Source organism: Apus apus, chromosome 10, assembly GCF_020740795.1.
Source record: "Apus apus isolate bApuApu2 chromosome 10, bApuApu2.pri.cur, whole genome shotgun sequence".
In the NCBI taxonomy this organism is placed as follows: Eukaryota; Metazoa; Chordata; class Aves; order Apodiformes; family Apodidae; genus Apus; species Apus apus.
Genome location: NC_067291.1, coordinates 3,029,480 through 3,050,911, shown reverse-complemented (window position 1 = coordinate 3,050,911; position 21,432 = coordinate 3,029,480). Strand labels below are relative to the sequence as shown.

The following is a 21,432-nucleotide window of genomic DNA, read 5'->3' as shown; positions in this document are numbered from 1 at the left end:
AACAAAGGAAGAAAGAGTGTGCACCATCAGCAACTGCATCTGAGAGCATATGAAGAGAATCACACTGAGGAGACTTAAGGAAATGCTGCATTGTGGGTAAACTGCTAAGACACCCTTTGAATCTGAGCAGCCTCCAAACGTTTCTGTTATTTGCTCTTCACAGGCAGGAGATGCTGCTGAAGCAACTCACTGCCCGAGATGAATGCTGGGGTGGACGGGGGGAGCCTGGGGACAGCGGGACCCCTTCTGCCCCCTGTCAGGCACCAGCAGCTCCCACTGCCGTGAGGACAGGCTGGGCTGCAGCCCTCCTCTCTGCACTGCCTGCAACACTGCTGCCCCTGCTGCTCAGCTGTATTTTTAGATGGGACTGCTCTCTGTTCTCTCCTTCCCTCACTCTGCTCTTCGTATTAGCAGGCAGCCCAGATATATGATATTTACATCATGGCCTATATGCCATTTCCTAATAGGGAGAATATGGAGCTCACTTAACAACTTTGATTTGCAGGTTGTAGCCTGCAGTACTGGGGCTGTTCTTTTGCTCTAAACTCTTCAATATCTGGACAGCACTTAAAAAAATTCTTTTTAAGGCAACTGCATAGGTAATATTTTCCATCTCAATAAGAAAGTTACTTGTATTCACACAAAACGATTCCTGCTTGCAGCAGGTCCAAATGTGTTGATTATCTTTTTCAACCCTAGAAGTTGATAATTTCCTTAATTAGCAGGATCTGAGATGTGTTCAGTTTTGCTTGTTTTTTTAAAGAATGAGGTTTTTCTTGCCAAGACCACATCACATAGTAACAGGCTAGAGAAGAATTAAAGGGCCCAGCATGAAAAACACAATCTAATTATCACCAACTGAACAGCTGATAAATCAAATGACAAAGTAAAACACACTAGTATCACATGATGGGGATTAAGGTAGATGAATGTTATAAATATTGAACAACTGAAAATCGAAGACCTCACCACATAACAAGGCCTCTTATCTCCCTGTCACTGAAAATTCCCTGCTCCCACAAAAAGTGACCTGCCATCCCATCACAGAAAAAGAGAAGACCCAGCAGTGAAGCTGTTCTGATGTAAAACACAAGAGCCTGTTCCAAATGAAGAGCTTTGCAAATTTGATGGTTTTTTCCATTTTGCCTGTCCTGCTTATTTGAACATTCCAGGGACTGCCATCACAGCAGTGAATGTAACAAACACAGGCATCAGTCTCCTTTTATCAAGTGAACTGACAAGGAAAATATTTAGCATATCTGTGAGGGAACAGATTTCACAGATAAGCATAAGTGAAAATGGAGGCTAATGCAAGCTGGTGAAAAACCAGAAGGGCCCTTTGGAAAGAGTTGTGCATAGTGACTTTTAAGAAATATTTTTATGTTGCTTACTCTGTCAGTGTTTCCATTTTGAATCATCCTCAGACATTTAAACCTCAACTGAAAAAAGCCTAGTTGGAACATGAAAAACTAGCAAGTCAGGTCTCAGGGGAAGAACAAAGTCTTTCCTTAGCTCCCCCAACCCAAACATAGCCTGAATTTAGTATCTTTAGCTACTTCTGAGATAGAGCTAAAAAGCTTGGGGTTTGAATCTCTCTTTTGTTGAAATCTAGTTGAAAATGTTACCCAATCTCCTCCCTGGTGTAGCTCTAGCATTCTGCCATTCCTGCAACTGATGGGGAAGGCAGCTGGCAGCACACAGAACACTGTGTCTCTGCTCCCACAGCTTTTTCAAACTGTAAGTACAAAGTAATTGATCCAGAAGCTGAAGTTTGGCCAAGTGTTCAGAAAAGCACAGAGGAAATGCAGTATAGAAATGTAAAATCATTAAAGGAATATTTTAATGGTTATTATCTTAAAACTACACTTAATACAGCAGCCCCTCCCTGTCTCCTGCAGGTACCTAGCTTTACCCACAGTACACATCAATCACACCAGACTCCAGTGCCAGTATTTTATGTGCCTTCCCTGCTCTATGTGCCAAGGCAAAGAGAAGAAACAAAGGCTGCTGTTGTTCCTGGGGAAAAAGAAAAAAGCTTCTGCAGGAATTAGTGGGCAGTTTCCTCTAATGGGGACACAGACCTGCACTCTATAGGCAGTTAACCTCTGTAAACACATTTGCAGTGTAGGAAGTGTCCCTGCAGAAATGTGCTGGGTACTGCAGGTGGGAGAGAGGGCTGGTAACAGCTCCAGAGATATTCCCTCTGATGGCAGATGACTGTGGCTGGAGAGCACAGCAGGCTGCTGGACAGAGGTGTGTTCAGCTGCCCGCAGCCTTCCATTGTTATTGACAAGGTGGTGACTTCCTTGTCATTAAATCTTTCCCCTTATTTTGCTCTTCCTTCCTGATGATAAATGCATTTTTTATTATTCTACCCAATTCAGCACTGCTTTTAGAAATTTTATCACTCATTTAGATTTCACTCTGTGAGTCAAGTGGAAAAAATGTGTTCTCAAGCTGAGAGAAAAACCCTCCCATTTGAAATCCCTGAGCCAAGAGCACCTCCCATGCAACATCCTCCAGCTGTTCTCTGAGACAGAATCTGTTCATGTGGCAGCCTCAGTCAGTTCCCACCTAGGCCACTCCAGAGCATCTCCAGGGGGGAAGATCTGCCCAAAAAGCAGCTCCTGCCTCCTCCCAGGCCTCCTCCCACCCAGCACTTCCTCAAACTACACAAACCTCTTGATGTTCAGACTATTGAGATATTCTGGTGCCAGTAATCTATCTCATAGCACTGCTATTCCTGTTCCAGGGCCACCAGTTGTCACTTTTATCAGCTAAATAAAAGTAATTTGAATACAGCAACAATTGTGGGAACCTGTTGCCTCAGCTGAAGCCATTATCCTGGTACATATGCACTTACTGCTGTTTTGACAAAGGCTGGATGCATAAAGAAAAAGTTGCTCTACCAGGCAGCAATTTACACGATAACAAACAAAACATCACCTTTCAGTTTTGTAAGAGTTTTTTTCCCCTAAAACAATAAAGGTTGTCAACTACTTGAATCTTCTCCTAACTGCTGAACAAAGATATGCCAAGTTCATATGTTCTCCTTACTAAAAGTGAGTAAGAGTTTGAGACTAGTATTGCTTTTTAATGTGTGCTGCTAATAGCTCTGGGCTCTTAAGCGCCTTACAGAAAAATGAAGGCACACTGAGTTGCCCCAGCTCCACAGCTTTTGCCAATTAAAGACATGAGAACTGAAACTGTCTTTTTCTCTTGTTCTCTTTAGACACATCAATGAATTAGAGATCCACAAGCGTGCAAACATTCCAAGAAAAAGGACTACAGAGGTAAGAACAGGGAAAAAACATTATAAAGAGCACAGTAAATCTGAAAACTTGAAAGGAAAACATTCTTCTTCTAAGCCCTTTCTGGGCTTCATTTGTCACCACTGCAGATGAATGGACCCTGCAAGTCCTCCTTTCTTACCAATACAGTAGGAGAAACAGACACTATACAAACAACTCGCAACAAACCAGTCAACTAGTAAAGATGGGAAACCAGTTAGGAAACCCACCAGCCTATTGACCAACAGATGCATTGACCAAACTGTTCTGGATTGGGAAGCTCCAAAGTGCTGGTCTGGCTGTGCTCTCAGCAGAGGCACAAGGAGCCTTAGGGTGGAGTTCAGATAGGAACACTCGTGTCATGCTGAATGTTTTCTGAAGTCCTACCTTTCACCCTCACAGAAATGAGGACAGAATGGGCACAAACACTACTCCCATTAAAGTTTTAATAAAGATTGTCATAGAGGGATGGAATAAACACCCTACTTGGACTGGGTAAGAGAGAACAGCTATACTTGGAAAGTTCAGAAGTGCAGTGCTAACTTTTCTACCAAAAGTCACAAAAATAGCATCAAGACCTGTTCCTTCTCAAGATCAGAGGACCATATAAGGAGGAACAAATCTAAATGTCTATAATTTGAATACTTAACATTTTTGAAATTGCAGCAAATAAAAACATTAGGCATACACATTTCCTTTTTTGATTCATGCCAGATGGAAGACAAGTGGCAATATGTCAGTTATGCTATATGCAGTTATATTAATGTTTGCCATCAGTGTAACCAAATTAAGGTTACAAAGGTTCAGTGAGGCTTTTACTGTCTTCTCTCAAGAGATATCAACTCATCATCTTGGACTACTAGAGGTGTGGTGAATTTTGTGACCCTCTCCCATTAAACCTTCTGGTTTTAGTAACTGGCTGCATGTCACTCACTTTCACAAAGACTGAGCCTACAGTTGGACAGATAGGAGAAGTCTGGCTCTTTCTACTCCCACTTCAACACTAAAAAGGAGCATATTTTTGTATTCATGACTAGTACAATGACGTGGTGAAGACTTAGTACAGGTCTCAGGTATGGGATAAAAGTATTTTAGATGTTTCATACCTGATTATGAGTAGATGAAGGGCAGACAACAGGATAAGCAGGTAAGAACAGCAAAGAAAAAAATAAAATGGAAAAATAAAACAGATTTTTGAGGAAATGTTTATGGTTAGCAGAAATGAGCAATTTTCATAGTGTCCTGTATAGATATGGTTCTACCTGTGTTTCACAAATCACACAAATCACTTCCAGTAGAACTAAAACCAGTTACAGAGATCGTTCTGCATCTTGTTCTGCGCTGCAGCTTTGCTAGGTGTTTGGTAGAAAGGCACTTACTAACAGTAATAGCAAAACCTAATTTTGCTTTTCAATGAAGAAATGGGATGAACCCTCAGGAAGAAATTTCAACTACCATCAGATATTAAAATTTCAACTTCTTGTTAATAAATGAAATCCACAAAATTACAGATTCATCCAATGCTTGGTTTTTGCAAGACTCCTCTATTTAAAGTCTAGAAGTAGAGCTTAAAATTAGAAGTTCCTCTATAATCCATACAAATTATCTTATGATACAGTATTATGGAAATAAAAAGATGTCAGAAAAATTAGTTACCACTGAAGTTTGAGGCATTTTATCCATTCCAGTGCCAACAGTTGACTTTGCAAAGCCTTGTGCAGCCACTAGCAAGAAATCCCACTGAGAATTTCAAAACTTCTTACTTCTCTGGACAAATTTGCTTCAGTCCCTGTGCTTCATGACTTCAGGACAGCAACATTTTCTGTAAAAGACAGACAATTATGTTATTTTAAATGATTTCACATGGGATTTTTATTGCTAATTTTCCTTCCTTAGCAATCTCCTGATCTCTTCAATGCTACAAGAGCCACATAAAGAGACACTTGAATTCTTTCCAGTATTCTGGCTGCATGGCTGGCATGCCAGACTCTTTCCTCCACCTTTTGATTCCACTTTTTCTGCTGAACCCCAGGAGCACACTGCTACAGCATCCTTTTCAGTGGAGCTGCTAGATAGCCACACTGCTTCCTTGGCAATAAAAGCATGGGCTGGAGTGCATGCTCTGAAGAAGGGCCCATGGAGGCTAGCTAGTGTAACTGAGGACTTCTCCAAGTAGAAGGAACACATAACCTTAACAATTTCTCCATTAATAACTACAATTTCCTGAGAAAATATAAAGAATGACCTAGGGAAAAATGAAGAAGACTAGCTACATGCATTAGGTCTTGTAGCAGAACAAAAGCACACAGGTTTATGTCACTTATGTTTGTATACAAGCAGTTCATGGTGGTTAGACCTTTGTTCCAGTAATTCAATCACATAAATAACCTTCACCTCAGCCCAGCACAACTGAACAGAGACATTTATAGCACACTCATCTCCTCATGGAGCAGCAGTTGTCGGTTTTCTGACAATGTCCAGGCTGTGTCTCTAATGTTCCCAGAGGTCTTTTGAGTTACTCAAGGTGATAGCACTGTCTAGTTCTTTTGGAGATTTGTTTCTGGGCTGTTTTTTTTGCTTCTCCCTAGCACCCCTAGACCCAACCCCCCAGTTCTGCTGCCGTGACTTCAAGTATAAACACATTTCTGGGTTACAAAGTTGGTGGAATGCAAACACAAAGGCCCAAAGAATTTATTTGTCTTATGACAGCCACAGATAACATGGAGCAAAGCACTTTAACTTCTGTGAAAAGAAGTTACAGTCTGGTGAGCATACACCAACTGTACAATAGCAAGACAGCACTGATGAGCACGACAAGCAAAACCATCAACTGCTGAGCAGCAGAAGCAAAACGCCCTGACAACTGTTATTACAACATTATCATTTTTTAGGACATTTGAAGATACTGAAATTGCTTTGCAGATGAGCAGCAACAGGTGAGATAAGTAAGAGTCAACATAACAGAAAACACACATTAAGTTCATGAGACGGGTGAACACCCTCCTCATTTAGTCTTAAACTTCAACTTGTGGCTCATCATCTAAATGGAGATATTAGAGATAAGTCAAGAGCTTATGCTGCATGTCTTAAAATTCTGAAAACCTTACCTAGCAGTAGTGAAGGAGTTTGCTTTCCCATTTGTAACTGAAGGGGCTCCAGAAAGCTGGGGAGGGTCTTTGGTCAAGAGCAGGGAGTGAGAGGACAAGGGGGAATGAATTAGAATTGGAAGAGGGGAGATTTAAGTTAGACATCAGGAGGAAATTCTTCAATGTGGGGGTGGTGAGACACTGGCCCAGGTTGCCCAGGGAAGCTGTGGCTGCCCCATCCCTGGCAGTGTTGAAGGGCAGGTTGGATGGAGCTTGGAGCAACCTGGGCTGGTGGGAGGTGTCCCTGCCCATGCAGGGGGGTTAGACCTACATGATCTTAAAGGTCCCTTCCAACCCAAACCATTCTATAATTCCATGATTTGCTCTTCCTTGCACTCCAAGAGCTCTGGCACAGCGGGAGGTTTTGCAGATTCACTACCACAACGTTATACAAATCAGGTCTTCCTGTGCCTCATAAGGAACATTTAGGAGTTTTTTTAAAGCTGCCATTAAATTATATTTTATAGGTACCACAGAAAACATTTTATCCCCAACATGAGCATACTGCATATTAAAAGGTAGCTCAGTCAACAAGTGATATGGAAATCATATATGAAGTTCTTATTGTATTCACAAACAGCACATTGACTTTAAAAATGCAATTTAGCACTCGAAAAAGAATCAAACCCTGACCACTCTATATTTACTTATGTTTCAGTACCCAGTACCATAGCTTAATTTACAACATTTTAAGTTAATTGATAAAGATGACATGAAATCCTTTTAGCTGCTGCTCTATCTTTACTGGACAATAGCATGGATAGAGTAAATGGAGATGTAGATAAATCCCCGTTCTTTTTCCTTGGCTTTCCACAGAGGCTGCAGGCCGTAGAAAAGAGCTGCCATGTGACTCATTCCCACACAAGCTGTCCTCACAAAACAAAGAGCAAAGAATGCTAAACAAATGAATCACAAGCCATTGCTGCACAACATCCCCTGCTTTCTAGCAACTGCCAACGCTGGGAGGTATCTGTCCCGTCAATCTGAGTGACAGCCCATGAATAAAAGGGCATCTAATTACAAGCGTAGTTACAGGAAGCCCGTATTTCAAAACCCACCATACACGTTATGATTACTGGCTGTGAAAGGAGACGAAAACTGAAGCAAATCCACAAGGAAATGAAGCCCTGGTTTGGGAAATATTTTTCCTACTAACATTGACTGCAAATGAACCCTTATGGACTGTGAATGACTGGTGATACTTTGGCATTCTGTGCATTGCCTGGATTTTAGCATGAGAACTACTCTTCACTTTCAGCTGGCCATCAGATGTGCCAAGCTAGTAGGATTCTGGCAACAGTTAAATTGTTTAATGTATCAGCATATTGGTATCCTGGACACAAACCCCTGTAAAAACACATAATTATAAATCTGCATGTCACGTTGTTCTTTTTGCATGATACAGTAAAGAGAGGAAAAACATTATTTCCAAATAGACTGTATCAGCAAACCATAACACAATATCACAGGGTCAGTATCAACAGCTAAAGGATTTCATTAGGCCATGGGATTTCCTTCTATGAAATGACACAGGCCTGCAGCACACAATGGATGCACAGCAGCTCTGCCAAAGAGCTTCACCAGTCACCTGGTACAGAAAATATGGATCTGAATTTCTAGAGCCCCCTCTGAAGTGTGAGGAAACATTACTGTTATTACTGTACAGATGAACAGGCTCTCAGGTGATGGCATCTGGAAGTGGCATTACCTGACTGTTGGTCAGGTAATACAAAGGGATGCATTCTCTCTCCTGACAGTAATAACCTTTTTACTTCAAAATTGTCTCCCTGAGTGAAGAAAAGCTGTAGTCAGGCTACATCTACTCTTAGAGGAGACAGAGAAAGGGAATGACTCTGTACAGGGAGTGTGCCTTCCCTTCCAGATAGACTTTTCATAGATGTACAGGAGAGAAAACTCAGAAAAAGAGTTTAAAGTCAAAACTTTTTTTACTTTTTAAAATGCTAAATATAGCAGGAGTATACTGTTACACATAGGAGAGAAAGGAAGTACTTAATGACTTGCTCATGCTTAAGGACTCTTCAAAACAACTCTGTTACTCATGCATTTGAAGGGTTTGCTACTCCTGAACTCCTGATTTGAAAAGCTTTTAACACTGCAAGATGAAGAGATGTCCCAAAGGGCTCCTGCTCTGGTCAAAAGACCCTGTGCTCTCAGAACACTATTCCTTTCATTGAAGAAGGAAAATACTAGACAGAGGAGGAAAAAAGTAAACGGATTAATGGCTTTGGTTCTGGAAACAAGGTGAAAATAAGTTTCTCTGCCCAGAACCACAATCTTTCTGGTAGTCTGATCATCCAGGCACAGGTTAAAACCCAACTCTGAGCACACATGTACCATCTACCAAGGAACAGAGAATATATCTGAGCGCTGTAGTAGCCATCCTAAGAAGCTGGATACAATTCACTGTAATCAAACTGACTCTACAACACAAATCTGCCAATTGTACCTGAAAGTGACATCATCTCAAGTACATGCATTGGGAACATATTTCCTTTTACCAAATAAAACACCTTGCCATGAGCTACCAAGATGAAAAATCCAAGATCAAGATGCTAAAACACAGCACGTCTGCATTGAAATGGTTAAAACAAAAAACAGCTACTCCTCCTTGTGCCACAGAACTCCAAACATTCCTGTCAAGAACTACTGATTGAATTCTGAGACCACCAGGGACTATCCAGGCCCTCAGCAACTTTACTTCTCCAATTGTAATTCATTCATTTTTGGCCTAATACTACAGATGAAACATTATTTAATAAGAGGAGAAACTTAGCAGGAAGAAGACAGAAGGTACTACTAGTCATTCATCCTTCTGAATGAATAATGTAGCACAAACTTCTTACAGATTAAAGGAACACATGGTTTATTAAAGCTTGGAACAGAGTTTCAAGCTTAGCCAAAGGGAACTAACTAAATTCACAAAGAGCTGTAGGTTCCTGTGAGGGAGGCTGTGGGATGGAAGACAGGAACAGGAGCAGCACCTGTCAATAAAGCAACAGAAGTCTGCTGCACCTTTTTTACTGTTCTTTGTGTAATAAGAAACATTTCCTGACTCAACAGTTACTGAAAATCTAGGCTCTTGCTGGTATTTCACGTTCACAAAATCTGATTAATATCTGAATATGGCTTTCTAGAGGAGGACTCTTGGCACAGCAATACAAGCTTCAGGTAGCAACATGGACATAAGGACACAGGAAAAAGCAGCAGCACTGTAGCAACAGGAAGAATTAAAAGCAACAATGCAAACCCCACCCAACCTCAAACCCTCAAATGCTGTTTATACAACTTTCTTGCACAAACTAAACCCAAAACTTGCACTGGGATTACAATTTGACTTTCAATCCACCACCCCACCCCCCCAGTTCACCACCACGCTCCTCTGCTGTTTGCCATGTTTTATTAGAACCATCTGTGAGATCCTCCCCTTCCAGTTTCTTATGTCTGCTAATCTGGCGGCTGCAGTTTATCATCCATTAAAAAAAATATCTTTGTTTTAAAGTTGTTGAGACAGAAGGCCTTTGACAGGCTAAAAATTATCTTCAAAATCAACAAAGAAACCACATAATATGCTGTGCTTTACAGATTTAAAGGGAAAGAATGGAAGTTGGAGAATGTATATATTTTAATGGGAAAATAAATGAAGGTTTTAGAGATCAAGAAAATTTTTACCAATGTAATTTATCTGACAAAAGCTACAATTTATTGAAGCAGTGCAAGGTGCCACTGCAGAATAATTTCAAGATCAACATTATCACAGACTGACAGAATTATTTCCCTACAGCTGAAACCCTTCTATAGAACACTCCTAAAATAGATGTGCTCACTTACATGTACAGATACACATACTACCACCATGCACTTCCTCATGATGGGATGACTTCTGCCTGTAGCATACAAGAAGGCCCATCACCACTGATGAAAAATGGAAAAATAATTATGGCTTCAATTTGCTCTGGTATTTTTCTCCTCCAGTGTGTTTCCACACAAGCATTTGCACAAGAACTGCACAACCTTAACTTCTGGAGGAAGAGACAGACTTTTCTTCCAGGTTTCTCCAAAACCATTTTTAAAAAATAAATATGCACTTCAAGTATGAACAAAGTACTCATGGTTTTAATATCTGAGGAACATTACTTCTACTTTTTAATAACTGTATGTACATTTTCTTTCTTTCCCTCCTGCAAATAAACACTTCACACCTAGTTACTATTTGAAATAAATACAGGCAACATTTAATTGCTGTCAAATAATGTTTGTATGTGTGTAAATATGAAGAACCTGAGAAATTAACTGGACTTCTTAAAAGTGTCCCTAGAGTTACTTCAGTACTGGAAATAACTTTCTCCATAGATGCACAAAACCTGAATTGCATTTAACTCTATGAATCATACCTCAGATATCTGCCTTGTTGTCTCTCAATACCTTTCTGATTCTGTTCTACACAAATTAAAGCCCACATCTTCCCTGACAAAATCCTTCATTCCTTGTTTAAATAAACAAGATCACTTTAAGGTTCTCAAGTATTCAGACTTTGAGAAGACTTGTACAGCTTCATACACAAGGAGTTGCCATTTTCTTCCCACTTTTTTCTTTCAATCATAGAAGAACTTTTTCTGGTTTTATATAAATGTATTGAGCAGTCTTTCAAAATTGTCACAAGCAAATTGTCTTCTCCCTTGAACTTTACTATAAAATTGCAGACAAATGGAAGATATTTAACTTGCACAAGCTCTAGAAATAACATGCAAATGTAACAATTTGAGTTGACAGATCTTTCAAGGCAGATTTAAAGGTGGTTTCAGAAGCACTAGAAACAGTACTGTCAACCTAACTTTATGGATTTGCTGCACAAATAATTTAAAAATTAAGCAGACCTGAAAAGATTTATATCAAAAGAAAAGCCATATATATTTTCAAGTAATAGTATAAAAAAGGTTTCCTGGAAACTCTCAGGAGATTTAATGCAATAATGACAGTATGCATAGGAGAGTGTGTGGCTCGTGAGATCAACTAGGAGATGATTTTATTAAATTACTGCACATGATTTTGTTAGCATATACTTCACTGGCTTCTTAGCAATTCTGGTAAAAAAATAAAAATGTCTTGTGACAATAAACTTTGAACAAAACCCAAGTTTGAGAGAACAAACATAAAAGTTCTTATTCCCCTCCCCCATCTTTTGCATTTGAAAGAACTATAATTTGGATGAAATAACTCTTATAAACAATATTTCAGGTCACCTTTGATCTTTACAGAATATGTACATTTATATAAGCTAGAAAAAAACCAACAACAACAAAAGCAATTTAACAAAACACACCTCTACTCATACCGCTTTTTCAAGGTATCATGAATATATTTATCCAAAATTGCAAACCTAAGAAAGCTTGGGACCATAAAAATAAAATTACACCTTACTGTGAATGCCATTTTTCTTGCTCTTGAATACATAATGTTGATTCCCTGGTTCCAGTTCAACAGAGACAGATGTGAAATTGTACCATGTTTCCCGATCTAACTCCAGGGCTGCATCTCAAACAAGCCAGCCATTAACACCATGCCTCAGACCATGACTGTCAGCTTCAAATATCCTCCTCACAGGACCCAACACTCATGGGTGTACCACAGAGCTTACCCAGAAATCTTACTGAATTGGGACATGGAGAGAAACTGGCAGACTGAATGCGTGCATGGCATTCCCTTAGGAAATCTGTTAATATAAAATGTTGCAGAATGTATTTCCTGGGAGAAGAGGTAGAGAGTCTGTTTCAAGCCTGTTGAACAGGTTAGTAGCACATAAAAAAGCAGATGGACAGTCCCCATCAGTGTGCTTGGAAGAACTTCTGTACAGATGTAATTTGAGTACCAAAAGAAAGTCTGAACCCTAACTCCTTTCTTTCTTGGGCATATCACTTTCAAAAGGACAGGAGGTTCATGTTGCTCTTTGCAACCCTCTTGTAGGGACTGCCTGCCCCTCATGCTGTGAGCACAGGTACAGTTGAGTCCTTACACTGTCTATTCTTGCCTTTTGCCAAGGTGGAGAACCCATCTTTCTTGATCCTGTGTGTCCTTTGAACCAACTCACAGACAAGTAAATATGTCATCGGCAATTAGGACATGAAGCTGGTGTACATTTTCATAGAACCACAGAACTATTCAGGTTGGAAAAGACCCTTGGGAACACCGAGTCCAACCATCATCCCTACTCTACAAAGTTCTCCCCTAAACCACACCTACCGATACCACATCCAAATGACCCTTAAACACATCCAGGGATGGTGACTCAACCACCTCCCTGGGCAGCCTATTCCAGTGTCTGACCACTCTGATTTTTTTTTTTTTCCTGACTGACCACAGCACTGCCTTTATCAGTGTTCCTTGTTAATTATAAAATTCCTGTAGGAATGACCTTGGTGGCTCTGTCAGAGTGAAATAATCTCAGTTTTTCAATCCTGCCCTTTCTCCGCTTGTCAAACACAGTTTCCTGATCCACTTACACTGAAACCACCCTTCTCCATGTGGGTTGCCACAGGAGTGTTTAGCCCAGAAATCTGACTCAGCTTTAACACAAAACATCACTTGAGCCGAGAAAGCCAGCGTGCCCTGGGAGAGAGGGCTCATGGCTGCAAGCAGCATCCCAGACAAAGCTGGAAAATTCCAGAGATGTGTTGCACTCAGCTCTTCCCACAGCTATGACCAGACAAAACTTCATTCAGCAGGAAGCTCTAGAGAAATGCTTTGGCTGAATTCTTCTAATCACTGAAGTCAGACACAATCATTACTTAAATGTTAAGCCACAGACACGGGCCATTAGTCAAAATTCCCTTGCTTTTCAGTAGTTTTACCAGCTTTGACATTTCATAACACTATTATTTTTAAATCTAGTCTGGACAAGAATTGACACTGATCTTGAGGAAAATGATTGTCAGAAGACTATGGTAAAATATCTTCCAGGTATTGCTATAATTTGTCAAAGTTTTACTTAAAAGCAGGTCTTAAGATAAATGAAACTGATCAAAAATGGAGTACTTCCAAGGACATAAATGATGGTTAAATTAACTTTGTGACAAGAGCCAATTCATACATTTTGAATTCTCAACGAAGTACAATCTAATCTTTCAAAGAAAAAGGCACTAATATAATTTGCAAACCTAAAGCAAGAAACTACAGCAGAAAGAAAATGGAATTGGTTGGAATAGCCAGAAGACAAAGAAATGCAACAAATACCTCTGGGATTTAATGAGTGAGATAATGTCAGAAAATGAACATCAACTCAGTTACAATGACAGGAACTTTAGGGTCAGGCAACAGAATAAGCAGAGCTGGAAGACAGGTCATAATTTACAGTGCTCTGAATAGGAAATCTAACTTAACACTGACAAATTTCACAAAAGAGTAGTATTTGCTAGAAAGCCACCTTACGGCAAAACAGCCCTTGAAGTGAGAGTAACACCCCACAGCAAATGTCTGAGGGCATGAGAAAGAGGCTTTGTGATTTCTTGCTATTTCTCTCCCTTCAAGTATTTTCAGGCACATTTCCTTGTTCTGAGTGCAGCTTAATGATACTGATGGAAATGAACTAGAGCTGTAATAGAAAACTACAAGAAGCACTTTATATTTCTGAAATATATCAAAATACGTAGTAGGCATTGAAATGCCACAAAATTCAATGAGTGTTCAATTCCAAGTTCTTTGTCATCAAAGTTATCAGAAATTCTCTTTCCTGTGCCCTGCACTGTCCTCTCATCTTATTTCATCAGTGTGTGTAAGATAACATTGCGCTGTTTAAAACCAACTGTTTAACGACTTCGCCGCAGCTTGTGAATTGAACCCAACAGGGAAATTTGGGATTGTAATACAAAGCATCTTCATCTTTCCAAACACAGAAGAAAAGACAGATAATTTCTTTAAGCTCTTATGACAGACAGGTTGAGCTTTAAGTGTTTTTGGCAGCTACACAGACTAAACTGTATAAAACAGCTGCAAGCTGGAAACAATTGGTCCTGAGCAATACGGAAACAGGCAAGGTCAGCAGACCATACACAGCAAGTGTTACTCTAGCTCTGCCATTAAACTAACACCACAGTTGAGCTTCATGCTGTTCTTACAGCTTTTTCTCAAAAAATGTATGCAAAGGATGATACTTAAGTTTAGTATCAAGCTTAATGCAAGAGTTACATACTTGCATTGATATAGGAACACAAATGAAAAGGAAGAACTTCGAAAGCTTTAATTCTACACTCTCTTGCCAGAGAAAAAATTTAAAACCTTCAGTTAAAGAAAAACAAGAAAAAGATAAGAGGGTAGCAAAGTACAACAAAAACAGTAATGAAAAAGGAGTCGCTTGACAACACACAAAGCTGAGAAATGCCTGAGGAATAGTTCACTAGGAATACACAAATAGGTACCAGCAGTAAGGGAGGAATCCTGGATCAAAAATATGAGCTACTGCTGCCCCAGAGCAATTTGACAGACTGTTGCAGAGCACAGGGCCAAAGTGACATGGCTCAACTAGCTAAAGAAATTGTCCAGGCTGAAATTACCTCAGTGAATGCTATACTTCAATAAAACTGTTACCAAAGCTACAGAGAAATCTGTTAAATGCTCCTCTAGAAAACATTTGATTATACGTTTATTCAGAATAAAACTCCAAATTGGAAAAGCTGAAGTAACAGCTGATTTTTTCAAACATTTTACTTCTAAACACAAATTTAGGGACAGAGAAGTCAAATGTCATGGAAAAGTAAGAGTGCTCCATCTGTGCAGGATAAATTATTAACTTACAGTAAGTATCAACTGACCATAATAGACTTCATCTAAGAAGGGATGATGTGATTCAGCTGATGTCTTTGAAATAACAGAGGTAAACTGCAGATTAAGCAAGGTTGTCAAATATCAAAAATGTTGAAAAGAAGACCAGACGGATCATAAATACCCCAAGACAGATGTGAGTGGCCTAGCAGATCAGGCCAAAAGTCCAGCTCGTCCATTAGTTTGCTTCTGGCAGTGGCCCAGAGGATATAAGACATCAACAGCAACACTTTCTCCAAACCCTCTCCCAATCTCCAGCAATTTGCAGCTTAGAGACTTCCTGAGAAAGAAATGGCATCTTTGTAGTCAATAGCCTTGCATGGAATTTTCCTTCATAAATTTATCCAATTACCTCTTGAACCCATTTACAATTTTGTATCCACAACATCCTGTGGAAGGACATTCCACAGCTTAACAGCTTTGTCTGAGGTACCTTTGTGCCTTTGTTTTGAGCTGCCAAGTTCTTGGGGGGGGGAAAAGGGGTGTGAAGAAAACAGATAAGAAACTTGTTCCTTTTTATCACCTCTATTTACATATTCCTACACCATGATCTGTGCCTTCCAGTCTGAAGAGTCCTGATGTATGTGATCATCCAGAGTGCAGCTCCATATCTTCAGTTCTCCATCTTGCATTCTTCTTTGGCATCCTTTTCAACTTAGGCTGCCTGTCATATTCAGATGCTTTTCAGAAAAGGTTGAAATAATTTTAGAGTAATGAAAACAGAAAAGCATGTTTAAAGGCAGAGAAAATTATTCAGGGGAAAAGACACATGAAAAATCAATGAAGGTTTACTGTGATGCTACATATTTGCAAACACCAGAACTGTTCAAATGTTACTGAAATAACATGTAAAATAGGGACAAAAATCCTTTCAGATTTGTAGTATAAATCAAATAATTTTTCCTGTGCCTTCATGCTCTACAGAGCTGAAGTAATTTGTGTGCAGTGTTCCCCCTCAAACAAGCAGTTCTCTGCGCTTTGTAACTTTTTTTCCTGTCTGTAAAGAGACAACCATGCTAAAGGCAGTACACTAATGAGACTTTGTATTCTAATTGCATTCCTATTCAGAGAGGAAAGAAAAGAAATAATGACAGTGGAACAGATTGCAAATAAACGGACACTGGGTGGGTGGTGGTAAAGAAGATGAAGAATGATTACCAGACTAAGTATAATACCTGGATCTTACTGTTATTTTTCTGTATTACAAAAAACAACTGGGTTCTTAAACATTCACTTCCAAAAGCACAAACTATTCACAAAACATTGGAAATTGCATTTTGATCTAGTACACTGGTCAGTCTCTGGAAACTGCCTCCCCCCAGACTTGGGATGCCCTGAGGTCACCACTGCCTGCACTGAAATGCTATGGAGCAACCTGTTCCAGGCAAGGCTGCTTTTCTCAGCTCACTACGACCTGATTGGACACTGGAGGTACAGTGGGAAACAGCTTGTTGCAAGACAACAGCTTGTTCTTGACTAAAAGATATTTAATGAATTCCAGATGAGGGCAGGTAAGGTCACTACACGTACAGTCCCCCTAGGGTAAGCATCTTGTATTAAGAAAATGCTTCAAAATTTACTGAGGGCAGGCCGTGCACACACATATTCAGAGCTTTCCTCTCTCTGTAAGCTCCCACACGAGGCCAAGCATGAGTGCAAGCAGCTTGGTCGTTCTAGCAATTTATGTTGTTTATTTGCTGCAACAAAACGTGTTCCATTAACGTTTCTGAAGAAACTGCCCCCTTCAAGCCTCCAGTATCTCAAATACCAAAGTCTATTATAAAAAGAAAAAAAAAAAAGAAAAGAAAAGAAAAAAAAGAAAAAGGAAAATCTCACAGGGGAGAAGCATGAAACATATTCTGATTGATTACATCCCTGGGCTGCTGTAGCCCACAGAGTAATTCCCAAGTATATTTCTTCAGATCAGAAATATGCTTGTAAATGCTCTAAGTTGCATAAAAAAATGTTGGTTTCCATTAGTTAATAACAAAATACCTGCAGGTGTCATTCATAAGAATATTTTAATTATTGTAGTCTGCCCAAGCCATCTCAATTTTTTGCTGCTAAGCTGCACCAAGTATATTTCAGATTTTCCCAAGATAAAAATAGAGGAGAGGAAAAGAGAGTATCCAGTGCTACCATATCACAGCTGAGCTTTCCTGGTTAGGAATTCATTTTATAATTGAATTTTTGCAGCTGCAAAATTTTTGCCAGCTTCATAAAATCGCTCTAATTTGACAGAGTTATGAGGGTTTGTAAAAAATACTCATTTTTGCATTTGCAGTAGACTATATGAAGTGTTGATAAAATCCAGCATTTACTAAAACATTTCAGGCTGCTGGCAGTGAGGGAAGAGGTATTTGCCCTAGAAGAAAGCAGGACAAAGCTGGAAGAAGCACTACATTTTCCACATATGACTGTACTTGAAAATAAGCACATAAATGGGAGAAAACCCACTGATATTTGCACATTATGTAACACTTCTGACACATTAAAACTTTCCAGCATTTGACTTCAGAAATGTGACAGTGCTTTGAACAGCCCCAGCACATCAGCAGGCAGTGGAAATAAAAGGAGTGTACGATGCTGGTGCTCTGCAACGTTTGCAGTGGGGAATTCTTCCCATCTCTCCACTGCCCACTCTGCATAAATCTATCAATAATCTGAGCTGCTGCTCTGCCACAGTTCTCCCACTGTAATCTGCCACCTATTATTCTCTCAAGCCCCATCTGCAGGTCGTTTTTCCATAAAATGAGCTGGTTAAAATTCCTTCTGCTTTTTTCTTTTAAACCTAGAGGAATTTCAAGTAGTCCAGTATTAACTGACAGAAATTTAATTTTAACCATTTATTTAAAATACCAATGGTTTTGTATTGCTGCAGCTTCACAGCTCTGCTTGGTTTCATGCAGTCTCCCTGCACTTATCTTTTTCAGAGACATATATCGACTTGCTGGGTGCTGAGAGGGATAGCTGAGAAAGTAATTTCTCTTATTTTCTTTCAAGCTCAGACCCATTTCCACAGTTTTGAGCATTACACAAAATTTATATAGATGGGAAAGCATGCACCATTGTGAAAATAGCTACTTACCAAGTAAAAGTATTTAGAAATGTATACTAAGGTAAACCATAAATTCCCTTTGCCCCTTAAGAAATTCCCTTTGTCCCTTCCCTTTAAGAAATTTGGAGGTGATTTTCCTTACACAATGGAAGCAAGCTGATTATTCCCAATCTTTGAGGAAGAGAGCACTTAAGAGCTAAAAATCTGTGTATGCATATTGAAGTTCTTTTTTTCTCTGCAAGGTATTGCTCCAAATAAAAGCATCACACTTGTCAGCATTTCCTTCCATGCCAGAGGGCTGAGAGGAAACTTGACCTGAATAGGATTGCTTCCTACACTTTGTTTTTTAAATTATTTAACAGGCCACTTGGTTTCATGCAGACTGCCTAGTTTCACACAGACTGCCAGACATACTCAAATTTTGAATTTAAACAGAAGCTTTTTAATATATTTTTGCTGACTATAGTTTGAGAACCTCTTTTGTAGGAAATCAACAGAATAAAAAACAATGGAATGTAACAGGATGCTTGGATGTAACAGGGTTTGCTGGTAATAAAGCTCAGTACAGCTCACATCTATGCATTATAGAAGAAAAGCAGAGACAGAAGCTATGATAGCCAGTGCTATCAGAACATGCTCCCCAGAAAAACACCTTAGGAGCACCGTGACAAAACTACGTAACCAAAGGTGTCAGGCATCTGTAACTTTGTTGTCCATCACAAACATTTATTTGTGAGTTTTAGAAATTACATTTCAACTAAAGGATCGTGTTTCATAGCAAAAATCAATTATAGAAAGTACCCAGAACACGCATTAGGGTCCTTCCCCTGTTTAGCAAAAAGTCTATAAGCAACAGGGAAATAATTTTTTCCTCTTTGAATTATGAACTATGTACTAGCTTACAATTGTGTTCAGCTTGGCTATGCACCATGTACTTCTTGGGAAAAAGCTGACAGGGAAAAACAAGAAGGGGGAAGACAAATGTGAATTATATTCTGCTCATTTGAAATCGCAGCAGGAGCTCTTGGGCTGAGATCTGAGTGCTAATAGCCTGGCTCCAAGCAAGGACAAGCAGATGCATGAAGCCCATTCCTGCACCACAGAACAGTAAGAGATGCCAAACAATGAGAAAGCTGTGTCATTAATATTCTCTTATTTTATAGGTATTTTGAACCTGAAACCAGTTTCTTGATCTGCTTTATCACATGGCAAGAGCATTGTCTGCTGTGCAGCAGCTTGGGCACTAGTCATTCAAGTCAAGAGTGCCGTGGGAGAGCTGTGTGCCACTCTCCCCTTCCAGGGGACAGGCCTGGAACTCAGAAGTTGTCTTGCTCTCCCTTCAGGCAGATGACAGGACCTATGAGGAGACTTCTTCCTCTCTTATGCCTATTGAGCAGTGAATTGAATTCTCTGACATGCAGAACGAAGGTAAAATAAATACTCTGTAAAAACCGCTTCCTCCTCTCTCCTGCTATTCAACAAAAACTTAAGTTGAGCATCTGTGTCTGGGGTTTCAGTGGTTATCTGGCCTTCAAAGAGTTTGTTAACAGAACAATAAACAGCTTGGCTTGCTTTCTCACTTCAGAAAAGTTGACTGGAACCTTAACTGGGTTTCTCCTTAGGGTAATGTACTTTCTAATAACTTTTTCTTAGCATTAATTATCATCCAAAATCACTTAATTCCAGTAAGTTTAGGACTGCTATCAGAATCTTAGCTTGATTTCAGTGTTACAGGTGACACAGCACAGAAGACAGCTTTGCAACAAAAGGCTTGAAGTGAGATACCTTACAGGTACAGAGTGTCAGCAGTACAAGCAGTGATCCTTACCTGCACTACCTGTACCATGGACAGTGAAGTTAGACCCAGCTGCAAGCCAGAGCCTTCATCCTTTCCCTGCCTTTGGTATCACCCACGCTGTTTTGCTGCTGCTTCCGTGTCCTTTAACTCACTAACACAGCAGTAACTATCTCCTTTGGTCCGGTCCACATTCTGCTGAGTGAGTGAGTTACATCAGCTGACAGAGAGCTGAAGTGGTGGCATCAACCCGGGTGGGGAGGAAAGGGAAGGGCAGAGTGCCCAGGAACTTCCTTAGCAACAGCAAGCTGCTAGATTGGATTATGTCCTTACACATAGCTTCTTTTCAAAGATATTTTCAGAGTTGCTACATCTATCTTAACTCTATCACTTATCTGCAAGCCATACAGTCATACAAGCATATTGTGTGCTTGCAAGTTTTTCTCTAGCACTAAAGAAAAATGAAAAATAAGTGGAAAAACTGGTAGTGAATGCTTGAACCATAAGGAATCCTGCTCCTGTTCATTTATCCTGGTAGACCCAAAGCTAAGTTAATGGAGCAATGTGCTCAAAAATACAAACATTGAAAACCTGCTAGTATGGTCCAGCTGACCAACCCTGGTCTACACGGGCTGCACAAAGTTCAGCCTGTGCCTGACACACCCAAATTTCAAGTACCAACTTCTGTAGCACTCCTGAAAGAGGCTGCAAGCTTCAAACCCTCTGGCTTATGGAAACTGCATCAGAAAACCTTGTTGCAGTAAGCTTCAGAAATCAAGTAGCTGGCTTAGGCTTCATCATCATTGCTCATATGGGTATGCTTTATTTACTCAAAAATACCTTATTGATTTAATTTAACTTAGAAGGAACTGACCTGGGCTAAATCAACAGAAGGATTTGAAACAAACACAAGAATATGCAATAATAAGTGGCAATCATTTTAAAATAAACCTGCTCATGTTTGTTTGGTTTCTTCCCCCTGAATTTACATATTACTTATTTTTAGGCAAAACCTTAATTTTCAGGCTGTGGCTCCATTATTATTTTTCCAGCAGAAGAGTAAACTTACACAACTCCTACCTTTTCGCCCCCAGCTGTTTGTTCCCGTGCCAGCCTAACCACCCAAGACAACATTGCTCTGTGTTGGCAGTTGGTCCTTTTTGGCAGGGTTTTCCTCCTCCAGCTGAATCACTTCCCTGCTTCGGTTCACCAGGCGGCTGCATAAACACATGTGCTGGCACAACACAGGAGGCAGGGCAGAAGTGGAAATGAACAACCCAGGAAAGGATGGGAAGATGTGCTTTACCCAGC

The 21,432-nt window shown here is 39.9% G+C and overlaps 1 protein-coding gene across 2 annotated transcripts in view; it reads right to left on the bottom strand.

Moving 5' to 3' along the window:
- PEAK1 (pseudopodium enriched atypical kinase 1) overlaps nt 1-21,432 on the bottom strand; it is a 113,664-nt gene that overhangs the window by 59,263 nt on the left and 32,969 nt on the right. For both annotated transcript variants that reach the window (XM_051628463.1, XM_051628464.1), the window contains exon 2: nt 4,947-5,112. The gene's annotated coding sequence lies outside the window, so the exon portion shown is untranslated. The remainder of the gene's footprint in view (nt 1-4,946; nt 5,113-21,432) is intronic.